Below are 12,878 nucleotides of genomic sequence, written 5' to 3'. Positions count from 1 at the left end.
CCGCTACGGTGAAAGCGTTCGCTGTAGTCGGGTACTTCGCCACGTCCACGTGGGCCGCGGCGTCGTCGTGTCTGTAGATCCTGGCCAGGGCTGTCGCCCTTGCTAGGCGCCTTTCCCTGTCCCTCTCCGGGTCTACGTTCTTCGGCATAGGGAACACGATGATTCCCCTCGCCTCCTCGTCTTCGAGCGGTATTCTGTCGCTCGTGTCGCTGTTCTCCCCTCCTTTGGGCGGGTTGATGCCAGCCATGTCGAGGATGCTCCTGCCCGTTCTCGTGCAGCTCAGCCGCACCAGTTGGGACATGCGTTGGGCCTCGCTGATCTCCGTGAGTGTATTGTGCACTCCCAGATCCAGCAAGGCCGACGTCTTCGTCCCCGGGAGAAGTCCCAGGGCGCTCCTGTACGCTTTGCGTATGGCTGCGTCGATCTTGCCCTCCTCCGATCTCGTCCATCGGTGGAAGGCTCCTGCGTATGCGACCTGGCTAACGACGAAGGTCTGCAGAAGGCGCAAGAGCCCTCGCTCGTTCATGCCGTTGTATCTCGACGACACTCGCTTAACCAAGCGGGTCGTTATTCCGATTTTCGTGATCATGTTTCTCAGCGCCGTGGTGTTGGTTTGGACACCGTCCACGTGCATGCCGAGAATCTTGATGCCGGGGACGTGCGGGATGAGTTCGCCGTCTTCCGTTCGTAAGGAGATGTTCTTGGCCGCCTCTTGCGCCGCCGTCTTCCTGTATCGCCCCGGTGGCGGCAGCACCAGGAGCTGCGATTTTTTCGGTGAGCAGCGCAAGCCTGTGCTCGAAAGAGCGGACTCCACCGCTCTAACCGCCTCCTGAAGGTCCGATTCGATTTTCCCGTTGCTCCCTCCCGTCACCCAAATTGTGACATCGTCTGCGTATATGCAGTGACGGACGTCGGGGCCCAGCGCCTTCAGCCGTTTGGCGACCTCGATCATCACCGTGTTAAATAGGAACGGCGAGATCACTGAGCCCTGCGGTGTTCCTATGCTTCCGAGTCTTCTTTCCTCGAGCTTTCTGTCTCCCAGCGACAGTCTTGCCGTGCGATTCGACAAGAAAGCGCGGACGTAATTGTAAGATATTTCGCCCAGGCCTAGACGAGAGAATTGCTTGAGGATTGCCGAGTGTTTGACGTTGTCAAAGGCCGCCTGAAGGTCTAGGCCCAGGATGGCTCGGTTGTCCTTGCCAGGGACGCCTCCCGGGGGGTCTAGTACCTCTCTCTGTAGAAGTAGCATGGCATCTTGCGTCCCCAACTTCGCTCTGAATCCGAGCATCGTGTCGGGGTAGTAGCCGTGCCTTTCCATGTAGTCGTTCCACCGGGCGTTGAGGACGTGCTCCAGGACCTTGCCCACGCAGGACGTGAGCGAGATCGGTCGCAGCCCCTCTATACCCGGTGGCTTGTTCGGCTTTGGCAGGAGAATTGTCTTGGACGTTCTCCACGCCTTGGGGAGAGTTCCGTTCCTCCAGCACTTGTTAAAATATATCGTGAGCTCCGTGATGGATTCGTCGTTGAGGTTTCGAAGGGTCTTGTTCGAAACACCGTCCGGGCCCGCCGCCGACTTGCCGTTGAGGGCTTGCGTCGCCCGACGTACCTCCCATTCTTCAATGTCCCGGTCCAGATGTGCGTTTGGAGGGCCATCGTAGTCCTCTTGTTGTTCCCTTTTCGTTTCCGGTAGGTATCTGTCGTTTAGCTGTTTATGCATTTCTTCTTCTCCTAGCCTCCTGGCCGTGGTGTGGAGAATTTGTGTCATGCGCGTGCTCTGGAACTCTCTGCCCTTGGTCTCGTCCATGAGCGTTTTCAGGAGTTTCCAGGGGCTGCTGCGGTGTAGTTGCCCGTCTATCTTACTGCACAGCGCAGACCATTGTAGGTTGCACAGTCGAGCGCTGTGTTTCTCTATCTCTCTCCCGAGCTCCGCGATGCGCTTGCGGAGTTTTTTGTTGTGTCGTTGTCGCTTCCACCTCATCTGTAGCGACCGTCTGGCTTCCAGGAGGTGCGCTAGACGCGAATCTATCGCTTCCACCTCCTCGTCCGATTCGATGGTCTTCGTCGTGTCCTCCGCGGCTTTCTGAAGGCTTTTGATCCATTCGTCGATGTTTCTTACGCGGCCCGGCTTGAACTGCCTGAAGGCGTCCCAGTCCACGATCTTGTGCTCCTTGTTGTTACCTCGTCGGCCCTTTTCGTGGGCCAGCGGGATTTCCACCTCTAGTATACAGTGGTCGCTGCCGAGGTTGTGGCCGGTGTTGTTCCACCTGGCCGCTCCTCCCTCGGGAACCAGTGCGAAAGCCAGGTCTGGGTTAGTGTCGCTTGCTACCGACGTGCCTACCCTCGACGGCTGCGTCGGGTTCGTTAGCAGGGTGAAGCCTGCATCCGCGGCGTCCGCAAGCAAGTCCCTGCCTTTGGCCGTCGTGCGTTTGTACCCTAGCTCCAGGTGGCTAGCGTTGAAGTCGCCGCACACCAGCGCTATGGCATTGCCCGTGCCGGCCATTTCTCTCTTGGCCAGCTCTTGCGTTGCTCTGATCTTCCCGAACAGAGACTTGAATTTCTGTTTGCGATCGTACGGGTTACTATATACGTTCGCCAGCAGAAAGGACGTCTTGGTCTTCCTGCTTTCTCTCCGGCGTGACGACCCTTTGCCCGTGAGGATTATCTCCGTTACGCAGGTCTCCATCGCCATGTTCTTGTCCCCAAGAAACTGTGGGTATTCCGTGTATGCTAGCCCCTTCCTGATGAGGGTGCATACCCCTTGTGCTGCCCCTTTCCCGGCCGTCCGGTTGGAGGGGGGGCAGAAGTGCGATTTGTATCCCAGGAGCTTTGGTTCCTGCTCCATGTGGGTTTCCTGTAGTGCGATTATGTCTGGCCTCCTGTCCGGTTCCAGCATTCTGATGTGTTGCTGCAGGACCGCCCTGCGGCGTCGGAAGCCATTGGCGTTCCAATGCCATACTCTTATTGAGTTACGACGATCCATCGTTAGTGTTTGGGAGGACCTCGCGTATTTGACGCATCATGTTGTCGAATTGACACGTCACCTGCTTTTGAAGCTGCTCAAATTGTTGAGCGATTTGCTGTTGCACCAGTTGGGTACACCTCTGGTTGATTCTCTGCTCCATAGCGTCGAGATTTCTGTCCCATTTCTTGTAAATGATCTCCAGTCTTGCGATTCTGTTGTTTAGTCCAGCATAGCCTATCGGGCTCCGGGCTATTCTTATGCTGTGTGTGTTCTCCTCGGACTGTACCGATGACGACTCTCCGTCCTTTTCGCTTTCTTCAGGAATGATCTCCTCCTGAATGGCTGTTTCGTTTCCGTTCGCGGCCGGTTCTAGCTTCCCTCCGGAACTTCCGCCCTTTCTGGCTTTCTTTGGTCTTGGGCGCATAGGAGGTTCCTCCTCTGACCCGTCTGTGGAGTCTTCCTGAGTCTCCATGTCGCCGCTTTCATTGTCCAGCTCCCCCTTGCGGAGTTTGGCTATCAAGATGTCCTGTTTGTTGATGTGTTCTCGTTGTTGATGGATGGTACGCTGTAGGGCCTCTACAACGACCTTCATCTCCTGTAGCTCTCTTTGGATCTTCGAGAGTTCCGTCTTTGTTTCTCGGGCTTCTTCTTTATTGTCCGCCACCTGGCTCTTTGCCATATTCTTGTTGTTTTTGCCTTCTGCCGGCACAGCTGCTGCCGGAGGAGTGCCTCCTCTCCCGCTGTCGGGTTCGGCTCTCTCCCTCCTGTCGCTCTTGGAAACCGAGCGTGGCCTCTGGGCGGGGCCTGCACTCTTGTCCCTCCTATTGCGCGCGTTCCCTTCGGCTATGACGTCAGCCCACGTCATACCCTCTGGCCTACTTTTGCTCTTGCTCCTTCCCCTTTGTTGCTGTGGGGGGGCTTCTCGAATCTTCTCCGGGTTTCTGGAGCTTCTTTCGATTTGGCGGGAAAAGGTCGTTTCCTTTTTCATGGCCATCTTGCCCGTCGCCATCTTGTCTTCTCGCTTGTTCTTCTCAGCCAAGCGAGCCCTTATCTGTGGCGGGACCTTGAACTTGTTCTTGCAGCTTCCTGCTCCGGTAGGGTGGGCTCCACCGCAAAGCTTGCATCTCGGTTTGCAGAAATTGACGTGTTCTTCATCGGGGTTGTTCCGCCCGCATGCAAAACACACCTTAACTTGTGGCGTTGGACAAACGTCTCTCCTGTGCCCGACTTTCCCGCACACTTCGCAAACCTCTCTGTGTTGCCTGTACAACGTGCATTTCGCTACTACTCCTTCGTACTTCACGTAATACGGGACTTTATCTCCGTCGAAAAGTATTACCACCGACTCGGTTCTACCGAGCCTGTGGGCCGCCAAAATTTTGGGGTTATGCTTGTTTACGAGACTGCGAGTGATGTTCTCTTCCGTCTCGTCTACTCCTACGCCGCTAATCACACCTCTCGCGGTGTTTTCTGGAGTGCACTTGTAAGCGTATGCTTCATACGTGCGGTCTCCCAATACAATGTTTCTGATCGATCCATATCTAAAGGATCTCTCTTCGCTGGGTGTACTCAACACTGCAATGTTCTGTGCGAAGTTCGGGGCGATCGAGTCGTCCTGCACTTCTTCCATCGTTAGTCCCGCTGCTTTCGCTACGGCCGCTCTTAGCTCAGAGAGCTTAACGTTGTTCATTGCGAGTCCTCCTCGTGGTCTTATCACCACGCGGTGTTCGCTTCTCTTGGCGAAAATGGGCATTCTAGCTGCCTTTGCCATACTAGCGTTGACTTTAGCGACGTATTGAGCTTTTAGCTCCTTTCGTCTCTTCTCTTTAGCTTTAGTGATCAAAGCCGAGGCTGCCCTGCCTGGCTTACCTTCAGACGGCGATCCTCGCTGCGGAGAGGTTCCCGTGCTCGTAGTGGCTTTCTGGCGTCTTCGTGAACCGACAACGATCCACCCCGCACACGAGTTCGTTGGATCCCGGTCATAGTCAGAACACAGAAAGTCCTCGTCGGCACCGTTCCCGGTAGAAACACCGTTCTCGAGGCTCGTCGAGGCGGATTCCGCTTCTCCTTGACCGTCGATCTCCGTTGGCTGCCTTCCGCGCTTACCGGTGGTGGTTAGGCCTAGCTGGCCTGTACCCCGGGTCTGCGCGGAAACCTCGTAATTTTCGGCTGACAAAGTATCCATAGCTTGAAAAGGGCCCTGGATCACTTGCACTTCTCCACCTTGGTCGATGAAGACTTCAGGCGAGGCCATCAAGGCCTCGGACTGCGTTTCCCCGACCGAGCACATGGCCGGAGCACGTTGGCGACGTTAGGCTTAGCGGGGTCGCCCCCGCCTCAGCCACTAAAACTGTCCTAATTACTCTAAAAATGGGTCTTCCGACCCAACTTAGGTATCAAATTGCTCCACTCACTTAGTAGAATGAGCACCTGACAAAATTAATTCACCTGGGATTGATGAACCGCCGAAAAAGAGCATTCCCTGCGGAGCCGATGTGAATCCCGTCCGAACGCTCCGGCGATCGCAGCGCCCCCCTTGCCAGCGTCGCACCCTTCCTTGCGAAACCGGTCCTGTGCGGAGCGCGAAGAGTCGGAGCTAGGCGTAAGCTTCTGTATTAAGTAATCTTTCGAACAAAGGGAACAGTCAGCTGCTCATGACCGACAACAGGAAAAATGGAAGACCAAAACGAAATCTAGGCCTTTAGGGCTGTCGGCTTTGGCAGAAAGCATTACGATTCCCGGTAATCATACGTAAGGTAAAACAGTTTTCGCAACCTTGCCGAGCGCTCGAAAGTATTGTATCGTATCGCTTTACGTTGTCATGGCATGAAAGTATGCCGACATGCACTATGGGCTGCAAAAACTGTAGGTGAATGGAGTTCCGGTTGGTGGTTCTGGGGTTTAACGCTCCGACGCAATGCAGGCGATGAGGCGCGCCGTAGTGGAGGGCTCCGGATTAATTTTGACCACCTGGGGATCTTTATCGTGCGCCGAAATCTCGTACACACGGGCGTTTTTGCTTTTCGCCTCCATCAGAAAAGCGGCCGCCGCGGCCGGGAATCGAACCCGCGACCTCGTGCTCAGCAGCGCAACGCCTTAGCCACTGAGCCACCGCGGCGGGTTCCAAATAACCCACTGTGTGTATAGGCGCGTGCTAGTTTTATATCAGGCTTCTAACCAGTAGGAGGTTTATTGAGCAAAACGAGTCGCCTCTACGTTAAATATACAATAACACCATGTTTGTTCAGACCTGGAGGGATATGTCGGTACAGTTTCCACAGCCATATATCTTCCCGTTATTCGGATATGCGTTATAGGAAAACTGAACTCAATATGAGGAGGAGTAGTAGTAGTAGTAGTAGTAGTAGTAGAAAACTTTATTTAACAATGAAATCAAGCTGGTTAGTGGGCCGGGTCCTCAGTCCAAGACAAGAGAATAAAAGTAATTTTCTTCGATTGATAGAACGCCATTCTGAGCGTAGGATTTGTTCTGGAAAGCAATAAAGACCTGCTTGGAAATATTCATCGGTTTGGATTCTTGTAATATATGAAGGTATACTATTTATTGCGTTAGTTAGCGAGTATTTCATGCCTTCAACACCGTAATCATGTCCACTGGCAGCAGCGGCAGCGTGGAAGACACGTCGCTGAAATTGTTCTTCAAATTTTCGCAGCTGCCTGGTGACTGCCGGATCATCACTACGTCACCTGCTATCAAGGGTGAAAAATAGGAGCCTATTCTTCGCGCAAGGCCAGTACATCGACCTCAGCAGATTCTACTTGACCTGCGCCGTGGCCTATCTCAAGCGGAGCACCACGCCTCCCTGGGCCCATGCGCTCCCGGCAGCTATAAAGCCAGCGAAGAACAACTCCTACCCTTCACTGGCAGCAGCGGCAGCGTGGAAGACACGTCGCTGAAATTTTTCTTCAAATTTTCGCAGGTTGGTGTATACCTTTATCCTGTCCTCAAAGTATGTTAATTTTTCGCTCGCTGCTGCTGCTGCCACTTGCTGTCCGCGTGCCGTTTTGTTCGTAACTCGGTACCTACGCCCTAGCTAAGCAATAGCCATGGGAGAACCGGACACCATATGTCATAAGTGCTCGGATAATATTGATGTGAACAACTGTTTCATTCAGTGTAGCGAATGCTCGTGTGCATACCACCTAAGGGCCTGTTGTGGGCTTTCGGAGGCGACTTACAAGTCGAAAGGAGAAGAATACAGAAGGTCCTGGAGATGTCCTGACTGTCGAAAGCCCAAATAAAGTGCAACTAGTAGTAATGAAACTGAAGGCCTCCCGATTGCTGCATTGCTCCTGGAAATAAACAGAAAACTCGATGAATTGCTTCCCCTGAAGCAAACTGTAAACGACATAGAAGCATTTATCAAGCATGTGTCCGAACAGTATGACAAGGTTGTCGCAGATGTTACTAAGAACAGCAATGAAATCAAAAACATGAAAACGAGACTCTCGAAGCTTGAGGAAACAAAAGCAGATGTGGAACTTCAAAGAGTAACTGAAGCAATCAATGAACTAGAATACCACAGCCGCAAGCTAAATGTAGAAATACATGGCCTGCCAGTGAAAAACGACGAATGTCTGATGACCATGATGAATGAAATATCGTCTAAACTGAACCTTCCGCTGCTCACTGAACAATCTGTTACCGGGCTTCACAGGCTACCGTCAAAACCTGATAAGGTTGCCGGTGTTATCATTCGTTTTTCTTGCCTGTCAGCAAAGGAGCGGTGGTTTGCTAAACGAAAGGATCTACCGACAGCGCAGCCCGGCCTTTTAATGATGGAAAATCTATCAGCGTACAACCGGACCTTGCTAAAGAATGCAAAGGATTGGGCTCTCGACAATCAGTTCTCCTACGCATGGCACAGAAATGGAAAAGTGTTTGTAAAGAAATGTGAAGGCGCACGACGTCACCTGATCAAACGTGTTTCCGACTTGGACCGACTGAAATAATGGTCATGTCAGCAGTCAGAAATTGTGCATGTTTACGGTGTCTTGCCAAGACTGGGTAGATCCGTCTTGTTTCTTTAATTTTGTTGGCCCAGAACACGCGCGAGCCACCCGATGCTTTCACCTAAATTGTCAATCGGCAAAAAATAAATAGGATGACGTAGATCTGTTCTTTAGTAGTCTCAGCTTCCAATTTGATTTTATCATGTTATCAGAAACGTGGTATGGTGAAAACACATCGCCCTGGAAATTACCTAGTTACCAATGTTTCAATCAATGTAGGACGGCGTCAAAGAGAGGAGGTATCAGTCTACTGGTCCGGGAAGTTTTTAACGTAAGTCTTATTGATTAGTTTTGCCGTGTTACGGATGATTACGAAGTCTTGTCTGTTCTCCATGCACGCACTGTGTACTCTGTATTTTATCGTCCGCCAAGGGGAAGGACTGAATCTTTGTTGTTGTTCATTGAGCAGTTCTTGTCTCATATTTCTGACCTAAACTACAATGTGGTATGGGGTGGAGACTTTAATATTAATATGCTAGCCGAAACTTCAACAAAGCGTGATCTAGAAATACTACTCCAAACGTTTGGCTGTAGAAGCGTAATATCAGCACCCACAAGAGTAACATGCAATACGGAAACAACCATCGACCTGTTTATAACCAATTTTTGCCCAAGTATTATAAAAGCAGGTGTCCTTGCTAATACTGTGAGCGACCATATGCCAATTTTTCTTAGTGTAAAACGCCGACCGCCTCAAACGAAAGGGAACAGTGTTATGATGCAATCGATAACACCCAATAGTCTTGAAATGTTTAGCTTTGATCTCTCTTTTACCGACTGGCAAAGTGTTTATGGATCCCAGGAACCCGACACTACGTATGAAATTTTTCTGGACAAATTTTGTGCACTTTATGAAAAGCATTTTCCGCCACGTCCTATCCGAAACCACTCTTCAAAAATTAGGAAACCATGGATTACACAGCAACTGTATGTAAAGATAAAACGTAAACAAGCCCTATATAAAAAATTTTTGAAAACACGAGACAAGGCAGATTTTACTATATTCAAGCGATTTCGGAACCAGTTAAACAATGAACTACGTCATGCCAAAACTTGTTTTAACGAGAACTACTTCGCCTCCTGTGCTAATGATAGTAAGCAGCTATGGAAAAAAGTAAATTCCTTACTAAATAGAACGCCAAACAGCCAACCAATCACATTTATCAACAAAAATGGCCTCGAAATTTCTGGTCACTTACTACCTGACACGTTTAATGATCACTTTACCGAAAACAACAATTCTGTTACCAGCACGGATGCCTGTCGCTATATCGCTTCTGAATGCCCTGAAACCATATTTTTACGTCCGACAGATGTTAAAGAATTGACGGTTCTCTTTTCTCAATTAAGCAACAGCTCAGCCTGCGATGCTGATAACCTGCAAATTAAGCCCATTAAATATGTGTTTGACATAATTGCACCTATATTAACGCATATATATAACCTCTCTCTCTCCACAGGTGCTTTCCCACTCAAAATGCAAAAAGCTAAAGTACTGGCAGTGTTCAAAAAGGGTGACAGAACTAAGTTGTCGAATTACAGACCGATATCTATCTTACCGGTATTCTCCAAAGGTCTTGAAAAAATTATTTTTTGTCGCCTCTCGGATTTCTTTGAAAGTAAAAATATAATCACACATAACCAGTTTGCTTTCCGCAAGCACCTGTCAACTCAGTCTGCCCTCCTTGATTTAAAAGAATCTATCTTAAAAAACCTAGATGAACGCTTATTAACGCTTGGTGTTTTCCTCGACCTAAGCAAGGCTTTTGATTCTATTAGTCATTCACTGCTCCTTAAAAAGCTAGCTTGTTATGGTGTTCGCGGTGTTGCTTTAAAACTTATCGCTTCATACTTAGCAAATAGAACCCAGTATGTGCAGTTAGACACCCCCTCCAAAATTAAACCGGTGAAAATTGGCGTTCCCCAAGGAAGTATATTAGGCCCTCTTCTTTTTAACATATACATCAATGACATAGTAAATGTAGATTATGACACTAAATACGTTATTTATGCTGATGATACTACTCTGCTATTTAAATCTAACAAAGTGAGTACCCTAATACAAAATGCAAACTCAGTGTTAAAAAGCATCCATGAATGGTGTGTTGAAAATGGCCTGAAAATAAACACAGGCAAAACTAAAGCAGTACTATTTCATGCAATAAACAAAAACATCACAATTGAAGCAGATGTAACTTTGGCCTCCTCAAAAATTGAAATCGTGAGCTCAATGAAAACATTAGGCGTTTGGTTTGATGAACATATGACCTGGAGTCATCACGTACACTGTCTTGCTGGCGAACTTTCCCAAGTCGTAGGTACGCTTTTTCGTCTTTGGTACCTCCCTCGCAAAATCAAATTACTGATTTACAATGCCTTATTTTTCAGTTCACTAAGTTACTGCAACCTTGTTTGGGGTACAACATCAGCAACAAACTTAAATTGTCTCTTCCTACTTCAGAAAAAAGCAATTCGAATAATTTGCAATAAGCCGTACGATTTTCCTACAGAACAACTTTTCAGTGAGCTCAGGGTATTAAAAATTGTACAATTATTTTCTTATCGTTTGGCATTACTGTACAACAGGGAACAAAAAAAAAATAATCTAAACTATATTTGTAATATAGCTTCTCTGGAGCGTCATAATAGTTGCTACAACACACGATCTCCTGATTTCTGGCAAATACCCCAATCAAGAACTAATTATGGAGTACAAATGCTACGCCACAGATTACCAACCTTGTTAAATTATCTTATTGATGAAAACGTAAATCCTGGACCCCAATTAAACCTACTGGAATTTTACCTTCAGCAGTGATGTATACTTCGTCTTTGATTGTATTTCTTCCTAGGTATTTTTTGTAATCCTACTTCTCCCGCGTTTTTCCTGGCGCTATGTGGTGGCAAAAGTGTAACTTTTTAAACTACATTATACTGGCGATTCTTGTTTGTATTTTATTTCTGTGATGACAAAGATGTCAATTTCTTTTGATTACATTGTACTGGTGGTATTTGTTGTTTGTATTTTTTTAACTTCTCTTCTCTTTTTTCTTTTTTTTTCTTTCCTCGTCTCGCTGTCTTGCTGCCCTGTGAGTCTACCGGGCTTTTGGGCTGGTCAAGTTGCCTGCGAGCAACTTTTTCCCAAATTGTCCATCGTACTGTTTTTGTAAACTTTACGAGAAATAAAGTCATTCATTCATTCATTCATTCAATCATCATTGTTCGGGTTGAGAGTCAGTTCGTTATGACAACGATGGTTACGATAGAAAGTCGGAGCTCAAAAGCCGCCTTCGAGTACTGTGGACAGCGTTGTTTGGGGCGCGATCGCGGTGGCGTAGCACAAACCTTCTCATTGTGTTTGCATGTGAATAAACAAAGCACGCTGAGGATATGCACCTTCTTACACGCAGCCGTAATGAAAGCCATCTTCGTCTTGGAGATGGAAGACGAAGATCGGCTCAACCGGCTGGTTGTTCTTGCTGCTCTGGAGTTATTCTTCGTTTTGTACTTGTTCCTCTTTGCTGTGACTGAAATCCTTCGCGCTGCCTCCTTACAAGCACCCAGCGACTTCACAAGGGCGGACGCCCCGTGTCAAACGGCTTCAGCGAAGCTGTGTGCGGACCCTGCAGCTCAGCAATGTGCCGTCACCACCTGCGCTTCATGCTGCCATAATGGATGGAACCAACCAGGGCCTGGCCGCTCCAAGCGGACCCTACCAAGGTACTCCTGCAGTTTCGCATGAATCGACTCCCGATGATAACCTGGAAAGCCCGTCAGCTCCTAAGAAGCGTGCTACTGACCAAGAGACCGCAGATCGGAACGTTTGCTCTGACGCTACTGACATGGAAGTAAACCAAGGCGACTTTACCCTTGTCACTTACAAGAAAAAGCGAGCCGCCGGGATTCCCGTTGTCTTTGAACCAACTGAAGGTTATAGTTTGTGGAAAGCCAACCCCAACGTATTGGCGTCAGAAGTCGTGGCGACGGCACAAGAAAAAGTTTTAACACATCGCCTGACCAAGGATGGTAGGCTTATTGTGACCGTGTCGTCCCTAGCTGCAGCGAACCGACTTCTACATGTCTCCACCCTTGCTGCTGTACCAGTCGAGGTGCGCGTGCCACGATCGTACATGGCAACGTATGGAGAAATCCTAGGTGTGCCCCTTGAGTACACTGATGAGGCACTAGGGAATTACCTTAGAGACCAAGGAGTTATCTCTGCCCGTCGACAAGTCACCTACATACGAGATGAAAATCAAGTCATTGCTGAGGCCCGCCGACGCTCAGTCATCTTGGAATTCAAGCCAGGTTCACCTTTGCCAGCTCGGGTGTTTCTTGGCTTTAACAGCTTCCCCGTAGAAGAGTACACCGGATCTGCTACACAGTGCTTCAAGTGCCAGAAGCACGGCCACATCGCCAGGAACTGCAGAGGAAAACTTCGCTGCAAAATATGCTCTGGGGACCACCCACACAAGGACTGTACGTCGCGCAATCAACCCCGATGCGCAAACTGTGGCGGCCCGCATCCCGCGTCGTATGGAGCTTGCCCGAAGAAAAAGGCAGCTACTCTTGCACGCAGTGTCGAGCAAGTACAAGGCAAAGCTCCTTCCCGACGTGAGCCACCATCAAACCCAGAAGTTGTGTTTTCACCTGCGATTGCGCCTTCAAATGACCCTCCGCTTGAGGGCGAAGCTCTCACAAGCAAGTCCTACGCGCAGGCCACACGGGATCATCAAACAACCACAATTAATCATGCCTCACCTGATGTACGCTCACAGGACGCAGACTCCACCTCAACTCGACGTCCCCGTAGGGAACGTGGACAGATGGCAGCTCAGCCCGCGCAGCCTGACATTACTGGCATACTCATCCCCATGCTTTT

At 49.3% G+C, this 12,878-nt stretch overlaps 1 protein-coding gene across 1 annotated transcript in view; it reads left to right on the top strand.

Annotated features, from left to right (window-relative positions):
* Positions 1 to 6,863: 6,863 nt before the first annotated feature.
* Positions 6,864 to 12,878, top strand: part of Lfg (Glutamate NMDA receptor-associated protein 1 lifeguard) — a 63,982-nt gene continuing 57,967 nt past the window's right edge. The window contains exon 1 of the mRNA XM_077706637.1: positions 6,864 to 6,903. The gene's annotated coding sequence lies outside the window, so the exon portion shown is untranslated. The remainder of the gene's footprint in view (positions 6,904 to 12,878) is intronic.

This window comes from Haemaphysalis longicornis, unplaced genomic scaffold (assembly GCF_048455015.1).
Source record: "Haemaphysalis longicornis isolate Haplotype H1 unplaced genomic scaffold, Haemaphysalis longicornis Haplotype H1 scaffold_4, whole genome shotgun sequence".
NCBI classification, from domain to species: domain Eukaryota; kingdom Metazoa; phylum Arthropoda; class Arachnida; order Ixodida; family Ixodidae; genus Haemaphysalis; species Haemaphysalis longicornis.
This window is presented reverse-complemented; position numbering and strand designations above follow the sequence as displayed.